Source organism: Muscardinus avellanarius (genome assembly GCF_963383645.1).
Source record: "Muscardinus avellanarius genome assembly, chromosome: 10".
Taxonomy (NCBI): Eukaryota; Metazoa; Chordata; class Mammalia; order Rodentia; family Gliridae; genus Muscardinus; species Muscardinus avellanarius.
The window spans coordinates 99,497,095-99,516,244 of record NC_137796.1 but is presented as its reverse complement, the minus strand read 5'-3'; positions in this window follow the sequence as shown (position 1 = coordinate 99,516,244).

The following is a 19,150-nucleotide window of genomic DNA, read 5'->3' as shown; positions in this document are numbered from 1 at the left end:
GGGGAGGAGTGGACATCTAGATTCCTTTTAAAGGCAGAAAAAGCACAATCTTAGGCCAGAAATTGAATTTCCTTACTTCAGCTGGTGTCCAGGGCTTTGAACCCTTCCACAACATGCACGGCTTATCTCGTTCCACTCCATCAAAAAAAAAAAGAAAAAAAAAACACATTTCATAATGCAGCCTCCTTCTGCAAGGTCACCTTGAAATCTCTTCCCTGCTTGAAGCATCCTGAATCTTTCGTAGCTTAATAGAAACGTTCTTGAAATCTGAGTAAACTGGACTTGCTCAACCCTGTTCCCTCTCTAAGAAAATTGTATCTCACCTCTCTGTAACAAGTCACTAAAAAGAAAGAAAAATATTTCCAATTTCTTGTAAGCTCACAGTCTGGTTTAACCCCAGCAGGCACTGACCCTCCCAGCTCAGTCGGAACTCTTCTTGGCCTCATGCAAATTTCTCTGCAGGTGGCTGATTCCTCTCTGGTCTTTGGCGATTACTTTAAAAGGCCTGTGGCTTGTGCTGTTCTGATGGGCAGTAATCAGTCCTGTGCAGAGCTCTTCTCTGCTAGTGGCTCAGCTACTGCCCGGGCTCCCTTGACTTCCTCCAGCCCCGACGGCTGTCATTCTAAATCTTTAGACTTGGGACTTGGGGTCCAGGGCAGCATGGAGTCCTGCTCTCTCCCCTCTCTGTCTTAGCTCCATATCCCATTGGCAGCAATACCATGGTCATGCCACTCAGTTCCCATGCGTTGCAACATTTTCTGCAGTTCTTAGGGGGATCGTCTCTGTCTTATGTTGGGACAGTGTGTATAGTGGTTAGCTGGGTATTAGGGTTTGGTTATAAAATGTCCCCTAGAAAAACTCATATGTGGCAATGCAAAAAATGTTCACAGGTGAAATAACTGAATCATTTCACGGTCTGGTTCTACCCCAGTGGATAAACCCATTGTTGGATTAATGTATTTATGGCAAAGTAGACAGGTAAGATGTGGCTGGAGGAGCTATGTCACTAGGATGTGGCCTTGCGGACTATACACATGTCCTTCCTCCTCCCTCCACTGACTCGCTTTTTATTTCCTGCCACCGTGTGCTGGACTCCACAGACGTGACCTGGACTGAAACATCCAGAACTGTGAGTTATGAATGTTACTTCCTTTCTTTCCTCTATGTTGTGGTCATCGGGTATTTTGAGTCATAGCAATGAAAATGCTCACTGAAAACTGTGTTTAGAAGAGAGAAGCTGAGGCACTTGTTAAAGAGAATAAGGAAGACTTTATGGGAGAGGTGCTATGGTAGGGATTTGTAATGAGAGAGAGAGAGAGAGAGAGAGAGAGAGAGAGAGAATGTGTGTGTGTGTGTGTGTGTGTGTGTGTGTGTGTGTGTGTGTGTGTGGTGTGTTAGGCTCAATTCCAAGTAAGGTAAAGAGAGAGAGGAGGGGATGTAAAGTCAGGGAGTGCAGCAGAAATAGAAATTACCTAAGAGGTCAAGTGATTCTTTGCTCAGTTGACCTATCAGGGGTTTTGCTGAAGGCTGACCAGGTAAGAAGATCTTGAGGTATGGGGCTTCCAATAAACTGACTCAGGAGGATTCTTGCTGAAACTGGAATAAGCAGACTTGAGGAAGGACAGAAATCAAAGTCAGGTCTGGTCAGAGAACACGGAGGACCCTGAGTAGCCTCAGGTCATGGCGAGTCCGTCCATGGCCCATGCACTGGAGCAGGTGGCCCTGGCTTGAACCTCAGCGTTAGCAAGGGCAGTGTCTACATGCTTACTGGCTGGGAGACATCGGAAGCTTCTTAACTCCTCTTCCGTGGCAACCTTGTCCGTCCATTAGGGACACTAATATTGACCTCATAAGTGTGAGGCTGAAGAGTTATCATCAAGGTTCTCTGCTCTGTGGACCCGGGCACTGCCAGAGTCTTGCCCCATGCCTCCACCTCTTCCCCTCCAGCCATCAATGGTGTCCTCCCTGGATTTTCAGTGTCCTCTGACTTTTGGCCCTGTCTTCTAGGAGACTCTACTGCTCCATTCCTGTCCCCAAACGTCCTCATCCTGCTCTCCCCACCAGCACCCCAGCGATGCTCAGACACATCTGCAATCCAGCAGGGTTGATACAGGGCTAGGCTGAGCCACGCATCAGCTCCACATTTGAGAGATTGGAGGAATGGGGCCCAGGGCCGTGGAGCCGCTCACTCGCGTCAACGTGTTATCAGTGGAAAGGCCCCAGCCTGCGCCAGGCTCTGCTGGCTTCTTCTCTCTCAGGCCCCGGGTTATCTCGGCCTGGTGACTAATTCCCCGTGAGTCCTGGGAGGCAAGCTTGGGAACATGCACTGCTGCTCCCGCTGCCCTCCTTTCTGGCTGTCACCTGTCCTCTTTGGCCAAGTCCATCCCATCGTAGCCCTTTTGATGCATCAGTCCGCACTGATGGTCTGCAGCCAGGACCCGATTCACCTTCCTCTCCAGGCTCTCCACTCTGCACCAGACTCCCGACTCCTCTTCTCTACCCAACCCTCCGCTTCTTATTTGACTGTCCCTAGGTACACCTTTCTATCATTCTACTTTTGTGTCTTGCTCTGGATCCAGGAACAGGATTTGCTTATCACTAACAGCACAGCTCAGAAGGGCCCTCCAGGTTCCCAGAGAGGTCCCAGTGGAGTGGGATGTGCTGGGCCCCTCCCTCTGGCTCCAAGGTAGAGGCCAGCCCAGGCCTGGGCGCAGGACCCCTGCCTCTCGAGTTTACCATGGCAGCACAAAGTGCTCACAGCTTCAGGGAGACTTTTTATTTTATTTTATTTTATAGTAACCTCTAAATCCCTTTTCAGGCTGGAGGGACTCATGACTTTTTATTTAGGCTGTGTTCTCTCTCGGTTCATCGGCTTCAGACTTATTAATTCCCATTTGTCTGCATTACACTGCGTTTTCCTCTGACTGTCTGAGTCACCTGCAGTAACCCTGGCCAGGGCCAACCTGGTCCTTTTCTGTGTGTGTGTGTGTGTCCTTGTGTAAAATGGCATAAACCCTATGCACACTCCCCTGTGTACTATACATGGTCTCTAAGCTACTTGTAATACCCAAAGTAGTATAACTACTATGGAGATTGTTTTACTATATTTTTTTTAGGAAAGAATGACAAAAAATGTTGTAGATATTCAGTACAAGCACTGGCTTTTTTTTTTCCTTAATAATTTCAATCTGTGGTTGGATGAACCTACAGACTCTTCACAGCAATACACTCTAAATACCATATACATGTGTGCTATCATTATTGCTATAGCAATTAATTAGTCAAGAAGCTGTAGAATACAAAGACCCAAGATTCACAGAAAGATAAAATAGTGGCCACCATTACCAAGCATCCACTAAGTGCTGAGTCCTTCATTTCCAACAGAGGAAAAACTATTTTCCTGCCTTGATTTATTTTTAAAGATACAAGTTAGTTGCAGGGCAAAAGATACATAAGAAGCTACTAGATAAAACAGGAAGCAAGCCGGGCGTGGTGGCGCACGCTTGTGATCCCAGCATTTGGGAGGCTGAGACAGGAGGATCGCGGTTTGCGGACAGCCTCGGCTACTTAGTGAGGCCCTCTGCAATTCAATGAGACCCTGTTTCAAAATAAAGAATAAAAAATAAGGCTGGCAGTGTCACTTGGGGGTAGAATGCCCTGGGTTCCATCCCCAGTACTGTGAAAAAATAAAAAAATATAGGAAGTAAGAATTCCTCACAGAGCATCTCTGAAAGATGGTGAGAATTTAATAAATATTAAATAGTGGAATGACTGAAGGAGGGGCTAAATATTGGCCTATATGCCCCACCCAGAAAACCATTCCTAACATCTTAGGGTCTGCCTGTCCAGATGCTTTATTCTATCTCTATGATCATAAACTTTTTGAATGATATTTTTACAGAAGTTGATTGTATTATACTTGATCTTCTGTAAATCACTTTTTATTCCCACTTTCCTAACCTATTGTGATAATATTTCCATGTGGGTAACTATGGTAGGAAAAAGCATACTGTGGTTTCTAATTCTCCATTGTTGGTGGTATCAGAGTAGACCAGCAAAGATTATTTAAGTTATTGAGTCATTATTTGTCTAGTTAAAATGGGAATATAGAGATGGGGCCCAGGTCGCGGGACTCTGGGCCCCGGCCGAACTGCGCGTAGCACGCCAGACCCCTGGAGAAACCAGACTAGTAAGACGCTGGGTTCTGGGCGGGGGTCGCGGGCTGGGCAAGCCAGATGGGGCCCGGGTCGCGGGACTCTGGGCCCCTGCCGAACTGCGCGTAGCACGCCAGACCCCTGGAGAAACCAGACCCAGTAAGACGCTGGGTTCTGGGCAGGGGTCGCGGGCTGGGCACGCCAGATGGGGCCCGGGTCGCGGGACTCTGGGCCCCAGGCCGAACTGCGAGTAGCACGCCAGACCCCTGGAGAAACAAGGCCCAGTAAGACGCTGGGTTCTGGGCGGGGGTCGAGCACAGGGCACGCCAGCTGGGGCCCGGATCGCGGGACTCTGGGTCCCGGCCGAACTGCGAGTAGCACGCCAGACCCCTGGAGAAACCGGGCCCAGAACAGAAAAAGATAAAGAAAAATATCGGAGAGGTGGTAAGAAAGCCGTTATGGATGCCAGGACACTGGAGATGCAGACAAAACTTATCTAAATGCACTGGAACTTATGGAAAAATTCGCCGTGAAAGAGGACTGCTATTTCTCTATATTGTTAAGAATCTCAGACATCACATATAAGGAGAGAGTTTAGCGGAGACCAAGGAGAAATGCGGTGTTGAAAGAGTTCTTCGCGATGGTGGTAGAGACTTGTATTCAGGAGAAGCAGAAACCGGATCTTACCAACTTTATTTTTTTGGAGAAATTACACCAAATGTCGAATGCTACCATCACGCATGCTTAGGAACACTGGACAACATTCAGAGTGGAAAAAGAGCCTGGGAAGGATTTGAAACGGTGGAGGCAGTGGCAATGCCAGTGGCCAATATTCGGGGGAGGCAGAGATCTGATACATTACAACTGGAACCTTTGAAATACTAACCACAGAGACAGTGATCGGAACCTGCTGAGGGGTTAGGCGGGCGCCGGGCCAGTGGCCGACATCGGAGCTTGCTGTGAGGCAGGGCCACTACTGAGGCCTCCGTGGCCGGGATTGGAACCTGCAGAGGGGTTAGACCGATGCTGGGGCCAGCGAGGCCGGCATTGGAGCCTGCCATGATGCAAGGCTTGTGCTAGGGCCTCCGAGGTCGGGTCCGGAACTTGCTGAGGGGTTAGGCCGGTGCTGGGGTCAGCGAGGCCAGCATCGGAGCCTGCCGTGAGGCAAGGCCAGTGTTGGGGCCCCCAAGGACGGGACCGGAGCCTGCTGAGGGGTTAGGCCGGTGCTGGGGCCAGCGAGCCTGGCATCAGAGCCTGCCATGAGGCAAGGCCGGTACTTGGGCCTCCGAGGCCAGGATAAGAGCCTGCCGAGGGGTTAGGCCGGTGCTGGGGCCTCCGAGGCCAGGATAAGAGCCTGCTGAGGGGTTAGGCCGGTGCTGGGGCCAGCGAGGCCGGCATCGGAGCCTGCCTTGAGGCAAGGCCGGTACTGGGGCCTCCGAGGCCAGGACAAGAGCCTGCCGAGGGGTTAGGCCGGTGCTGGGGCCAGCGAGGCCGGCATCGGAGTCTGCCTTGAGGCATGACCAGTGCTGGGGCCTCCGAGGCCGGGATCGGAGCCTGCCGAGGGGTTAGGCCGCTGCTGGGGCCAGCGAGGCCGGCATCGGAGCCTGCCTTGAGGCAAGGCCGGTACTGGGGCCTCTGAGGCCGGGATCGAAGCCTGCCGAGGGGTTAGGCCGCTGCTGGGGCCAGTGAGGCCGGCATCGGAGCCTGCCATGAGGCAAGGCCGGTACTGGGGCCTCCGAGGCCAGGATAAGAGCCTGCCGAGGGGTTAGGCCGGTGCTGGGGCCAGCGAGGCCGGCATCGGAGCCTGCTGTGAGGCAAGGCCGGTACTGGGGCCTTGAGGCCAGGATAAGAGCCTGCCGAGGGGTTAGGCCGGTGCTGGGGCCAGCGAGGCCGGCATCGGAGCCTGCTGTGAGGCAAGGCCGGTACTGGGGCCTCCGAGGCCAGGATAAGAGCTTGCCGAGGGGTTAGGCCGGGGCTGGGGCCAACGAGGCCGGCAGCGGAGCCTGCCGTGAGGCATGACCAGTGCTGGGGCCTCCGAGGCCGGGATCGGAGCATGCCGAGGGGTTAGGCCGGTGCTGGGGCCAGCGAGGCCGGCATCGGAGCCTGCCGTGAGGCAAGGCCGGTACTGGGGCCTCCGAGGCCAGGATAAGAGCCTGCCAAGGGGCTAGGCCGGTGCTGGGGCCAGCGAGGCCGGCATCGGAGCCTGCCTTGAGACATGACCAGTGCTGGGGCCTCCGAGGCCGGGATTGGAGCCTGCCGAGGGGTTAGGCCGCTGCTGGGGCCAGCGAGGCCGGCATTGGAGCCTGCCGTGAGGCAAGGCCGGTACTGGGGCCTCCGAGGCCAGGATAAGAGCCTGCCGAGGGGTTAGGCCAGTGCTGGGGCCAGTGAGGCCGGCATCGGAGCCTGCCTTGAGGCAAGGCCGGTACTGGGGCCTCTAGGCCAGGATAAGAGCCTGCCGAGGGGTTAGGCCGGTGCTGGGGCCAGCGAGGCCGGCATCGGAGCCTGCCGTGAGGCAAGGCCGGTACTGGGGCCTCCGAGGCCAGGATAAGAGCTTGCCGAGGGGTTAGGCTGGTGCTGGGGCCAACGAGGCCGGCAGCGGAGCCTGCCGTTAGGCATGACCAGTGCTGGGGCCTCCGAGGCCGGGATCGGAGCCTGCCGAGGGGTTAGGCCGCTGCTGGGGCCAGCGAGGCCGGCATCGGAGCCTGCCGTGAGGCAAGGCCGGTACTGGGGCCTCCGAGGCCAGGACAACAGCCTGCCGAGGGGTTAGGCCGGTGCTGGGGCCAGCGAGGCCGGCATCGGAGCCTGCCGTGAGGCAAGGCCGGTACTGGGGCCTCCGAGGCCAGGATAAGAGCTTGCCGAGGGGTTAGGCCGATGCTGGGGCCAACGAGGCCGGCAGCGGAGCCTGCCGTGAGGCATGACCAGTGCTGGGGCCTCCGAGGCCGGGATCGGAGCATGCCGAGGGGTTAGGCCGGTGCTGGAGCCAGCGAGGCCGGCATCGGAGCCTGCCGTGAGGCAAGGCCAGTACTGGGGCCTCCGAGGCCAGGATAAGAGCCTGCCAAGGGGTTAGGCCGGTGCTGGGGCCAGCGAGGCCGGCATCGGAGCCTGCCTTGAGGCATGACCAGTGCTGGGGCCTCCGAGGCCGGGATCGGAGCCTGCCGAGGGGTTAGGCCGGTGCTGGGGCCAGCGAGGCCGGCATCGGAGCCTGCCGTGAGGCAAGGCCGGTACTGGGGCCTCCGAGGCCAGGATAAGAGCCTGCTGAGGGGTTAGGTCGGTGCTGGGGCCAGCGAGGCCGGCATCGGAGCCTGCCTTGAGGCAAGGCCGGTACTGGGGCCTCAAGGCCAGGATAAGAGCCTGCCGAGGGGTTAGGCCGGTGCTGGGGCCAGTGAGGCCGGCATCGGAGCCTGCCGTGAGGCAAGGCCGGTACTGGGGCCTCCGAGGCCAGGATAAGAGCTTGCCGAGGGGTTAGGCCGGTGCTGGGGCCAACGAGGCCGGCAGCGGAGCCTGCCGTGAGGCATGACCAGTCCTGGGGCCTCCGAGGCCGGGATCGGAGCATGCCGAGGGGTTAGGCCAGTGCTGGGGCCAGCGAGGCCGGCATCGGAGCCTGCCGTGAGGCAAGGCCGGTACTGTGGCCTCCGAGGCCAGGATAAGAGCCTGCCAAGGGGCTAGGCCGGTGCTGGGGCCAGCAAGGCCGGCATCGGAGCCTGCCTTGAGGCATGACCAGTGCTGGGGCCTCCGAGGCCGGGATCGGAGCCTGCCGAGGGGTTAGGCCGCTGCTGGGGCCAGCGAGGCCGGCATCGGAGCCTGCCTTGAGGCAAGGCCGGTACTGGGGCCTCCGAGGCCAGGATAAGAGCCTGCCGAGGGGTTAGGCCGGCGCTGGGGCCAGCGAGGCCGGCATCGGAGCCTGCCGTGAGGCAAGGCCGGTACTGGGGCCTCTGAGGCCAGGATAAGAGCCTGTCAAGGGGTTAGGCCGGTGCTGGGGCCAGTGAGGCCGGCATCGGAGCCTGCCGTGAGGCATTACCAGTGTTGGGGCCTCCGAGGCCGGGATTGGAATCCTGCCAAGGGGTTAGACCGGTGCAGGGGCCAATGGCCAGCATCGGAGCCTGGCGTGAGGCAAGTTCACTCCTGCGGCCTCCAAGGTCGGGACCAAAGCCAGCTTTGGGGTTTGACCGGTTCAGGGGCCAGCGAGACCAGAACTGGGTCCTCCCATGAGGCAAGGCCGCTACGTGAGCCAGCGAGGTCCGGATCAGTCCACTGAGTAGCCAGGCCACTACTGGGACCATCAAGAGTGGGATTGGTACTTGCAACACAGCATGCACAGAGAAATATCGCAGAAAATATAAATCAGACGCTTCTCTTAATCAGCAATAACTAGGAGGAAAAGGGCAACAGGAAGAGGTTGAGCTATAGAAAGGGCCCTATAGTGAAGCAACTAATGTGATCAATCAGAGGGTATGTAATACTGGAGGACGGAGCCTCTTTAAAATGCAGGAGGTACATAAACAAATGTATCAAGGTAAATCACCAAAGAAGTGTGGGATGGAGGGAGGGGGAGGGAATGAGACGGGGGCTGGAGGAGGGCTAATTGGATGATGTGTGCTTGTATGTCCTCTCAAGTCTTGTACTCCAATGTGATTGATATATGACTACAATGCACCAATTTAAAAAATAAATTAATTTAAAAAAATAAATATTGGCAAGAAAAAAAAATAAAGTGAAACGTAACATTAACCTGATTAAATAGGTCATGATGCTTTTGTGCAAAGTGCACATGGAATATCTTAACAAATAAATACTTTACATGGTTTATTGTAGGCATTTTTCTATCCTTTCAGTGATTTCTGAATATATTTTGTGTGTTTGTTCATGCATACTTTATGTATATCTATAACTCATCCTTCATGCCAAGAAAAATTGCTAATGGTCATTGCATTTTCTCAGTAACAAAATTGTAAAGAGTGATTTAAAAATGAATAGACTAAGTTTAAAATATGTAATTTACAATGTCAAGATATTATAATTACCATACTGTCAAATAAAAATAATCAATTTAAAAAAAAATAAAATAAAATAAAATGGGAATATAATATTTAAGTTAAAAAAAAAACTGAAGCATATCCTGTACCAGTGAGTATTGTGGGATATTGAAATCAAACCCTCACCCCCCCAACACACACAATATTAACTCGTTTAAATTAACTCTAGATGGAATATTCCATAATTTCAATACTTAGACGGCTGAGACAAGAGGATCACAGGTTCAAGGGCAGCCTCAGCAACATAGCAAGGCGCTCAGCAACCTAGCAAGACACTGTATAAATAAATAAATAAATAAATAAATAAATAAATAAATAAATAAATAAATAAGTGGCTGGGGTGTGGCTCATAGTTAGAATCCCAGTACCACCAAAAATAAAAACCACACACACACACACACACACACACACACACACACACAATGGATGTACTGTACTGTGGTCAGTTCCCATTTGGTAGATGTTTAAGCTATTGAAATTTGTTTGATTCTTAAGTCCTTGCTGTAAAACATAAAAGGATTTTACTTCCCAGCAACTCCTCCTAATTCTGCCCTTTTGGATTTCCCCTTCCCCATTCCTTACAGAACGTCTTCAAGATATCAGTCCCAGTTGAGACAGAGATACCCTTCGATTGGAAGTCTCCTCTTGGCTCTCAGGGCTCAGTCTTGGCTGCCTAGCAGTTGCAATCCCATGTGCCGCCATTAAGACGCCCCCTTCCACCTTCCATTCTGTGTGGGAAGCTGGAACTTGAGGAGAAGGTGGTCCTCACCTCTTCTCCTCCTCATGGCGGTCTACATGGTTATCGAGTCCCAACACCTCTTCATCCCGCTCAGGAAGTGCTGGGGTTGTTCAGCAAGCCACGGGGAGACCTGTTGCCCCCTCTACTAAGCACCTCCAAACTGGAGCTCCTTTCTGTGTGTCCCACATTTGGTCACAGGAGTATACCATCTGGGGAAGTGAGAGGAAGTAAAGGGTTTCTTTTTACCAGAACTCACATTTCCAAAGGAGGACACCTGCTGGGCATGGTGGCGCACACTTGTAATACCCGCGCTTGGGAGGCAGAGACAGGAGGATCACGCAGGTTTGAAGCCAGCTACGCTGGCTTAAGAGACCCTGTTTCCAAATTTAAAAAAGTATAAAATAGGTCTGGGAGTGTAGCCCGGAGGTAGAAGGGCTTCTGGGAACCCCAGTACCACTAAAAAAAAAAAAAAAAAAAAGAAAGAGGACACCCCTCCCCTTTGCCTCTTTGCATCTCTGTGGGGCATAAAGGATCAGTGTTGGCTTTGCAGGGCTGTTCCTTGGACCCATGGTGTGCTAGAGCCACTCAGATTGGCTTGTGAAAACAAATTCCACTCTTCCTAACTCTAGATCCAGTGAGGGCACCTGAAGTTCAAAATCAGACCCCAGTAGGTATATTTACACCATGGAAATTGGCATTATCAGCAAATCTCCCCCATTCCCTGCAATCCAGAGCTGTTGTTAAATATTTAGGGATATACCACTGCCTCTAACCCAATCTTTCTATAAAGAAGCTGATCCCAGATTGGTGGCCACCATATTTAAAATGCAGGAGCTTAAGCCTTTGATTCTCAGTCTTAAGAGACCAATTTAGATAAGATAACACCACTTTAATAAGCATTTCATTTTATAAATGGGGCTCTGATGAACAGCTTTTTACACTGAACCTACCCATCTGAGTGATTATTTTCTTTGGCTGAATTCCTAGACATGGAAATGCCGAATCCAAATCTATATCTACTTTTAAGTTTCAGTTAACCTGGTTCAAATGTTCTTTAGAAAATATGAACTAGCTTAAAGTCTCGCCATCAACAAATCTGGAAGCATTTATCTTGGCAAACTAAATCTTATGATTTGAAAATATATTTTTTTAGTCTCTTGAGAAAAATATATTCTTTCTTTGCATCTGGATTTCCGACTACCAGTATGTTTGGACAGTGTCCTAGAACATACATTTATTAATAACTTTTCCTAAACCTACTAATCTTTCATGGGTTTTTAAGGAGGACTGCCACGATGGGGGTAGGGGGTGGCTCTGTCCAGTGACGCCCTGCCTCAGCGGAGCATCGAGGTCTGCCAGCCTTGGAGGCACCTTCTTAGAGGCTACACTTTAATTAAAGCCTTGCTTACATGATACATTATCTATAAAAGCATTGGGTTAGGCTATTGATTTTGCTGTGTGGTTACCAAGCCCCCATGGGAAGTCTTATTCCTCTCTCTGCGGCTTTCTGACCATGGTATCTACAAACTTCTTAAAATGGGTTGTATGATCAGCTTCACTCATGTGCCCAGACACACATCTGCTCCTTCAGACACTCGTGTGTCTGGACACACACACACACACACACACACACACACACACACACACACATTTACAATATGCCTTGGCACACATACAGCATGCATATTTATTCAGACACATGCCATTACACATATATGCCAGGATACACACTCACACAGAGACTCACACTCATACACACATATACATTCTTGCTTACACGTCTCTGAACACGTGGGTTTACAGACTCATTCACCCATACCCCTGCACCTAAACACACATGTAGGCATCGATGCTTCCATACACAAACATAACATTATTTGAACTGTTTTTCTCCTCGGTCCTCCTTTTTGCCCTCTCAACTCCCCACCTGTACTCTCCTTCCACTCTTCTCTTGGCCTCTCTCCTCGTTTATCTGAAGTCTCCTTTTTGTCCTATTTCCTCTCTCGCTTCTACATATGAAAGACAACGTGACCCTTGACTTCCTGGGACTGGCTGATTTCACTTACCATCATATTTTCTAGTTTTATCCAATTTCCTGCAAATGATATCATTTTGTCCTTCTTTATTTTTGTGGTACTGGGGAGAGAACCCAGGGGGCATTCTACCTCCGAGCTACAACCCCAGTCCTATTTTTCTGGCTTTGTTTTGAAGCAGGGTCTCACTAAATTTCAGCGGGCCTAAGTAGCTGAGGCTGGCTGTGAACCTGCGATCCTCCTGTCTCAGCTTCCCAGGTTCTGGGATTACAAGTGTGCACCACCATGCCCGGCTAATTTTGTTCTTCTTTATGGCTGAGTAAAACTCTGTTGTGTGTATATGCCATGTTTCCTTTATCCATTCATTTGTTGATTAACACCCAGATTGGTTTCATAGTTCAGCTATTGTGAATTGTGATGCTATAAACATGGGTGGGTATGAATTTTTATAGTATACTGACTTTAAGTTTTTTGGAAAGATATCAAGGAATCATATAGCTGGGTCATATGGCAGTTCCGTGCCTGGTCTTTTAAGGAACCTCCATAGTTGTGCCGACTTACAATTCCACCAACAGTATATAAAGTTTCCTGTTTCTTTTCTCTATATCCTCACCTGTGCAACTTTCTATTGTAGAATTATTTCATCCATCAGCCTATGCATCCATCTCCCCATGACTCTCAGCTCTGTGATGGGAAGGACATTCCTCCTTGTTCACTGTGGTAATAACCACTGCACACAGCACGGTGCAGGAGCCTGCTCAGTGAATAGTGGCTGAATATCTGCAGCACACTGTCCTAGGTGCTGACGGCATTGCAGAGGTGGATCAAAGCAGCCCTTGATCCTGAGTGTCCCGCTGTCTAGTTGGGGAAACTACGAAATAAATTTCTGCCCTTCCTGATATGCAGGCAGGTGATCCTTCCCTGACCTTTCCTCATGCATATCCACAGTCCCACAGTACTAACCGAGGCACCCACGAGGTCATAGGCATGTGACTAAACCTGGCATGCACCCGCAGATAGACCTCCAGATGCCCTGCGCTCAAACACCTGTACATCCCGGCCCCCTGTCTAAGCCAGAAATAAACAGGTTGCAGCATTTGCAGCCCAACCTGGTTTGTGTCCTCCGAGTTCAAAGGAGTTTATTAATTTCTGCCTCTTCATGTGGAACTCGCAAAGCCTCCTGTAGGAGATATCCATAGCAACTGTGAGAACTGTCGGGGAAGGAAGATATTAACCTTTTGGAGTCTGCTGCCCACTCTCCATGTCCCTCCTAGCATGTTTATAGCATTTCTCAGGTTCTCTGAAATCCTGGGCGGGGGGGCAGGTTCATTGAGAATGGGAGAGTCTGGGCAAGGGCTGCCCCTCACTGCGCCCAGGACCTCTGCCCTGTGCAAGCTAATGTGCAATGAGGTGAGCGCGTGCCAGCTGCTGCTTGAGCTGGAGGTGGAGACCGGGGTGGATGGTGTGGGAATTGGCCTCAGCTTCGCCCCCAAGCTGCAGGCTGAACTTTTTGAAATTGCCAAAAGGTCTCTCTATAGGTCCTGCTGCTTCCAATTTGACCTTTTCCGTCCGAGTGAAAAATGCCCACTGCCTCCTCTTTGGATCCAAAATGGATTGTTCCTTCAAGCAGGTCAGCCATTTCTCCTCGATGCCTGACCTTAGGCAAACCACCCCACTTTCCCCATCTTACGCACAGTACAAGGAATTTATTTGAGAAAGCCCTGCCTTGCAGCCAGGGGTGGAAGGCTTCTATGTGCACCCAAGTGGGGAGAAGGTACCTCGTGCTCTGCTCTTGAGAACTGATCAACAGCGGAGAGAGATAGGGACCACTCAGACCTGGGGTCAAACCCCAAGTTAATATACAAACTTACTGTGAATTTCTAATCGTTTTTCTTCTCTCTAAGCCTTCCTTGTTCATCAGCAAAATGGACATAATAACCCATGCTTTATGAAACCATTGAGAAGATGAAGTCATGCCTGCAGGTGGGTGGTAGGTACCCAGGAAATAGGAGTTTATTTCTTTCTATATTGCTACTTATTCTACTCTGTCCATTCCCCTCTTCTCTGCCCCCATTACAGGTACAGATACAGACAGGCCAGCCCTCCCTTGAAAGGCTCCTGGTCCAGCAGAACAAACAGATGAGCACACACCTGTCAGGAGACAATGAGGGGAGCTAAGAAATCTGCATAAGGACAATAGGGAAGCTTCCCAGAGAGATGGCATGATGGGAGGGTGTAGGGACCAATTAGACTAGGAGGGGGATTGACTTCCTGTACAGCAGCACTTCTCAGGTGGGGATAGTTTTGCCCCCAGGGAACATTTGAAAGTATGCCAGGGACACTTTTCGTTGTCACAAATGGAGTGGGGTAATACTGGTATCTAATTAGCCAGGGATGATACTGCCACCTCATAATCCATAAGGCAGCCCCCTCCCTCCCAAAATAATTATCTAGGTAACTAGTCTCAAGGTTTTGAAAGCCTGTGTGAAGCATAATATTCCTCACTATAACAATGATGATCGCTATTAATTATTGAGCACCTACTGTGTGGTAAACTTCACAGGATAATCTTCTGTATGCATCATTGCATTTAATTCTCATAACCAGTGTATGGGATCATCTCCAGTGACTCCATTATAAAGCCAAAGAATCTGAGGTTCCTAGAGATGAAGAAATTTATCAAACCTTCTAGAATTGGAAGCCAACACCCTTTAGACTCCAAGTTCCACCATTGCTATTTAAAATATCTCCATTGGGAAAGATCTGGGGATTGCCTTGACCCTCCAATGGGAACTTATTTAAATGGATCCAGCTTGACATGATGACAGCCATCTTGGTTATGATGGCTATTTTACCTCCCACATAACTCTAGGTACATATCTGAAGTCCTATGGGACATTTGTTGAGACCATCATCTGAGTGTATTGTACTGCTCACTTATGCCCAGAATATATCTTACCTAATGTTGGACATGTTCTAGATTTTGAGAATGCTCAGGTACATTCTGGTTGGCTGCAGCCCACCTTTGTCTGGCTTAGCATATAAACCCCTTCATCTTGCCCTGGTATGCAGGGATGCACTAGTCTCACTGTCACTCAAGACATATTTCTGTCTAACACCTCCCACCTTTGCAAGCCTGATATCATACACTGTGCAATGACTTGAATCCAAGACCTCCTAGAGAGTAGGCAGCCACATTGGAGGTAAAGCTTGGCTGCCAAGTAGGTGTCTCTAGGAGTGTGGTCTTGGGATTATATATGGTCCTTCCTCCTCTTGCTCTCTCTATATCTTGCATCTATGTGAGAGCAGAACCCTTGCTCTGCCACCTGCACCATTCCTTGAGCTGTGCAGACCTGACTTGACATGGACTGAACCTTTGAAATTTCCCAAACTGTTGAGCAAATAAATCTTTCTTTCTGTAAATTGTGTGGTCAGTTATTTTGGATTATAGCAGTAAGAATGTTGAGCAAGAAACATGAGACCATGTTTGTCCTGAACAAGTGAGTCAGACAAGCCTAAAGATTTGTGAAAGAAGGATTACTGCTGCCTTTGGAGGTGCCAACTATGACCTTTCTTCAGGCAAGGAGGGTACATACAGTTCAGCCTGATGATGTGGGCACATGAGCAGAGAATAAACAGAAAGAAAACAGCTAGCACTTCTTCCTCCTCTCTTGTGTCCTGGTGGAGGACCTGATACTTTCACAGCTGTGTCTACTACTGCTACTACCACTCAACTATTAACAAAAAAAATTCATTCCATTATGCCTTTTTAGTCACTCATATCAGTGTCCCATAACACCCTAAATAGGTATAAATTTTTATAGATGCATAACACTGAGGCCAGAGAAAAGTCACACCAGAGACAGGACTAGAGGTCAGAGAAAGGTCACGCACCAGAGAAAGGACTAGTCATTAGACCCATATTATTCTCTGTGGTTCCCAACTGGAGGCAATCCCCTCTGGAGCATGGGGTAAGGGAGATATTATCTGGAGGTTGTTTTGTTGAAACTGAGGGCAGAGTATTTGTGCTACAATTATCTACTGGCTAAAAGCCAGAGTTGCTGCTAAACATCCTATGGTGCACAGGACTGCCTCAATCTCTTCAGGGTTTTCTATCCCTGATTGTCAGTTGTGATGAAGTCCAGAAACCTGAACTCCACCTCAAAAGGCTGTACAACTCCTGTTCTGTTCTAAGTCCATTACTTCCTCGGTATGCAACAGGATTGATGATTTCTTGATCATGTTGATTAAATGTTTATTTAAGGTTTCCCAAGGACAGCAAATGCCTCACCTCATGCCTAGAAGCCTAGAAGGAGAGCTTGGCAGTTAAAAATTCGTTTTTGATTCATTTTTGACAATGGGATGACTTATGTGACAAAATGCTGAGAAAAGCTGGGACCACAACATCGAAGATCCACCTGCTTATGCTACGTGAGGGTGCTTTTTATAAAGATGGAAATTGGGAAGGCTAGCAGCAAGCCCTAGTGAAATATTCATGACCCCCATCTAATTTCTAATTCAATTAAAAGGTGGTAATGTAGTTAACTGTGACAACAATTATTTTTGTTAATGAATATATTTAAATGCTTATCAGCCAAGGTGATAAGGAGTGCCCACAAGACCTGGACATAAACTTGAATTTCAAATTGGCTTCAGAAGTTTAAAGGTTGTTTTCACTAAGCCCGTACACCAAATTCCGAATTTACAAAACAGATAATTTCAGGATTAGCTATTCAGTTTTAACAGCGGTCTTCCATTTTTCTTAGGGATTCAAGACAGAATTTTTTTTTTAAAGTGCGCGTTCTTTAATTGCATTTGAAACAGGATTTGATTTATAAAAATTCAAATTATTCCGACTTTGCAAGAATTCAAGGACAAGAAACCGGGCAAATCCCAGTGTTTATGGCTGAGCAGAGGGCACAGTTTCTCTGCCTAAAATGTCACAAGACAGAGAAATGGGAGGTTATGTTCTGGAAGCATCTTTAAAGAGAACTTTAATGACATTTCTTCCTAAAAATTCATTTTGTCCTATGGGGTGGATGGGTGCATGAACAACAGACTGTGTGTTGGAGCTGGTGTACCAGATGTCTAGACACAGTCTCTCATCCTTACACTGGCATTTAAACCGTGTACTTGATAGTGCTTCATTTCAAACACAATCATAAAAAATGTGAAATTGCCTATTTTAAATTTTACAGTGTTTGCATGACTTTTAAAAGACAGATTTCTAGCTCCTGGATGATGAATGTCTCTTTTCATCTTATTGAATCTTACTTTTACGGTTCTGTTGGCGATTAATACCTATCAGGATGGGTACGATCCCATCTTTGTAACCAACATATCCAGTTTTAACTCTAATTATACCACTCACCAACTGTGAGGTTTGGGGCAAGTCATTTAATCTATATGAACCCCACCAGGTATGAAAAGAGCATTGTAATATCTTACATGCCTTGCTAGGCTGCTGAGAAAAGTTCAATAATATATAGTAAGTGCCTAGCCGTGTCTTGATATATAAATGCTTAATAAATGGAGAGTGGAATTGGCAGTAGTAGTAATCATTGTTGTGGTTGTTACTTGTAACGTGCTTTAATTTCAAAACACTCTGAATTAAGTAAGATTGTAATTTTTTTTTACTTTACTAATAAAGAGACTGAGATTAAGGGGAGTTTGGTGACTTGTGTGATGTTTTGCAGATGGTAAGGGGTAGAATTGGGATTTCAATCACATTGGCTTGATTCTAAAGATGTGCTCTGTTCATATGCCATTCATCTTCCACACTTCAATTATATTCTATCTCCCTAAACTAGTCAGAAGCCAGTTTTCACACCTTTATTTTCAATTCACTTAAACTTCTTAATAAATATCACTTGAGAATGACCAGTTGTCACCATCGCTTTTAACAAAACTCACTAATTTTCTATATTTTCACAATGATTTAGTCTCTCCAAGATAATACAGACCAAAAAAAAAAAAACTGTGAAGATATATGTGGCAGGAGTATCTTTGAGGATATTTGGAGAAAATTTTGTAGTATTGGTTTCTGTATCTATAGATCTCCCTCTAACCACACTGGCACCCTGGGCTATGTCTGAGGTAATTGTTAGTAAATCTAATCCTTCTCCCAAGACTAGTTAGTACTTGCAAATACAAAGTTCCTCCTCACCATGGAAAGGTAGAGATAAGAAAAAAGGGAAAAGTCTTGAGTATTTGATTGGTGGTGTTGATGCTGTAAAAGAAATCAGCAGAAGGCTTATTTCTAGGAGCTTCTGTTCCTAGAAATACCAACGGCCCCAGAGCTTCCTCTGGAGGTCCCAGGGAAGGGAAAGTTATATACTGTTTGCCTTGGTTTTGCATTCCTATGGCCAACATATCCAACTCAAATAAAAGAAGGAGGAAAGATTTAGTTTGGGTCACAGTGTCAGAGGTTTCAGTCCATGGTGGGCTGGCTTCATTACTTTGGGTCTGAGGTGAGGCAGAGCATCATAACAGAACAGGGTGGAGGAATAAAGCTGCTCCACTCATCATAGCCAGAGAGGAGAGAGTGGGGAGTGGGGAGGAAGGGAGAGAGAGAGAGAGAAAGAGAGAGAGAGAGAGAGAGCAAGTGGGCCATGGACAAGAATTAGCCCCAAGGCTGTGCCCCTGGTGTTCCATTTCCTCCTGTACCCCCATCCTACCTGCCTACAGTTTCTAAAACTTCCTAGTGCCCCATTCATCTATTAGTGGATTAATCCATTGATGAGATCATGACCCTCAGTATATAATCGCTTCTCCAAAGCCCCACCTCCGAACACTGTTGCCCTGGGGACCAAGCCTTCAACACCCGAGCTTCTGGGGGACACTTCCAAATCTCAACCAGAAATATGTCCAAACATTGCTTGTTAGGATTTCAAAAAGGAGCGCTGCTGGTGAGGTTTATAATGCCAAATGAAGGTTCAAAGATTTCATACAAAGAATTCTACCATAGTAATGTGTTTACATATATATACTGATAGAGAATGAGATTAGTTTTAAAAAGCTATTCAAGTATCAACAATCTATGAACCCTTGAAAATGTTATGCTAAATGAAAGAAGCTAGTCACCAAAGACCACATATTATGGTTACATTCACATGCAAGTCTAGAGTAGGACAATCTGTATAGACAAAAAGTAGATTAGTATTTGCTCAGGCATGAGAGAGTAGAAGGGAG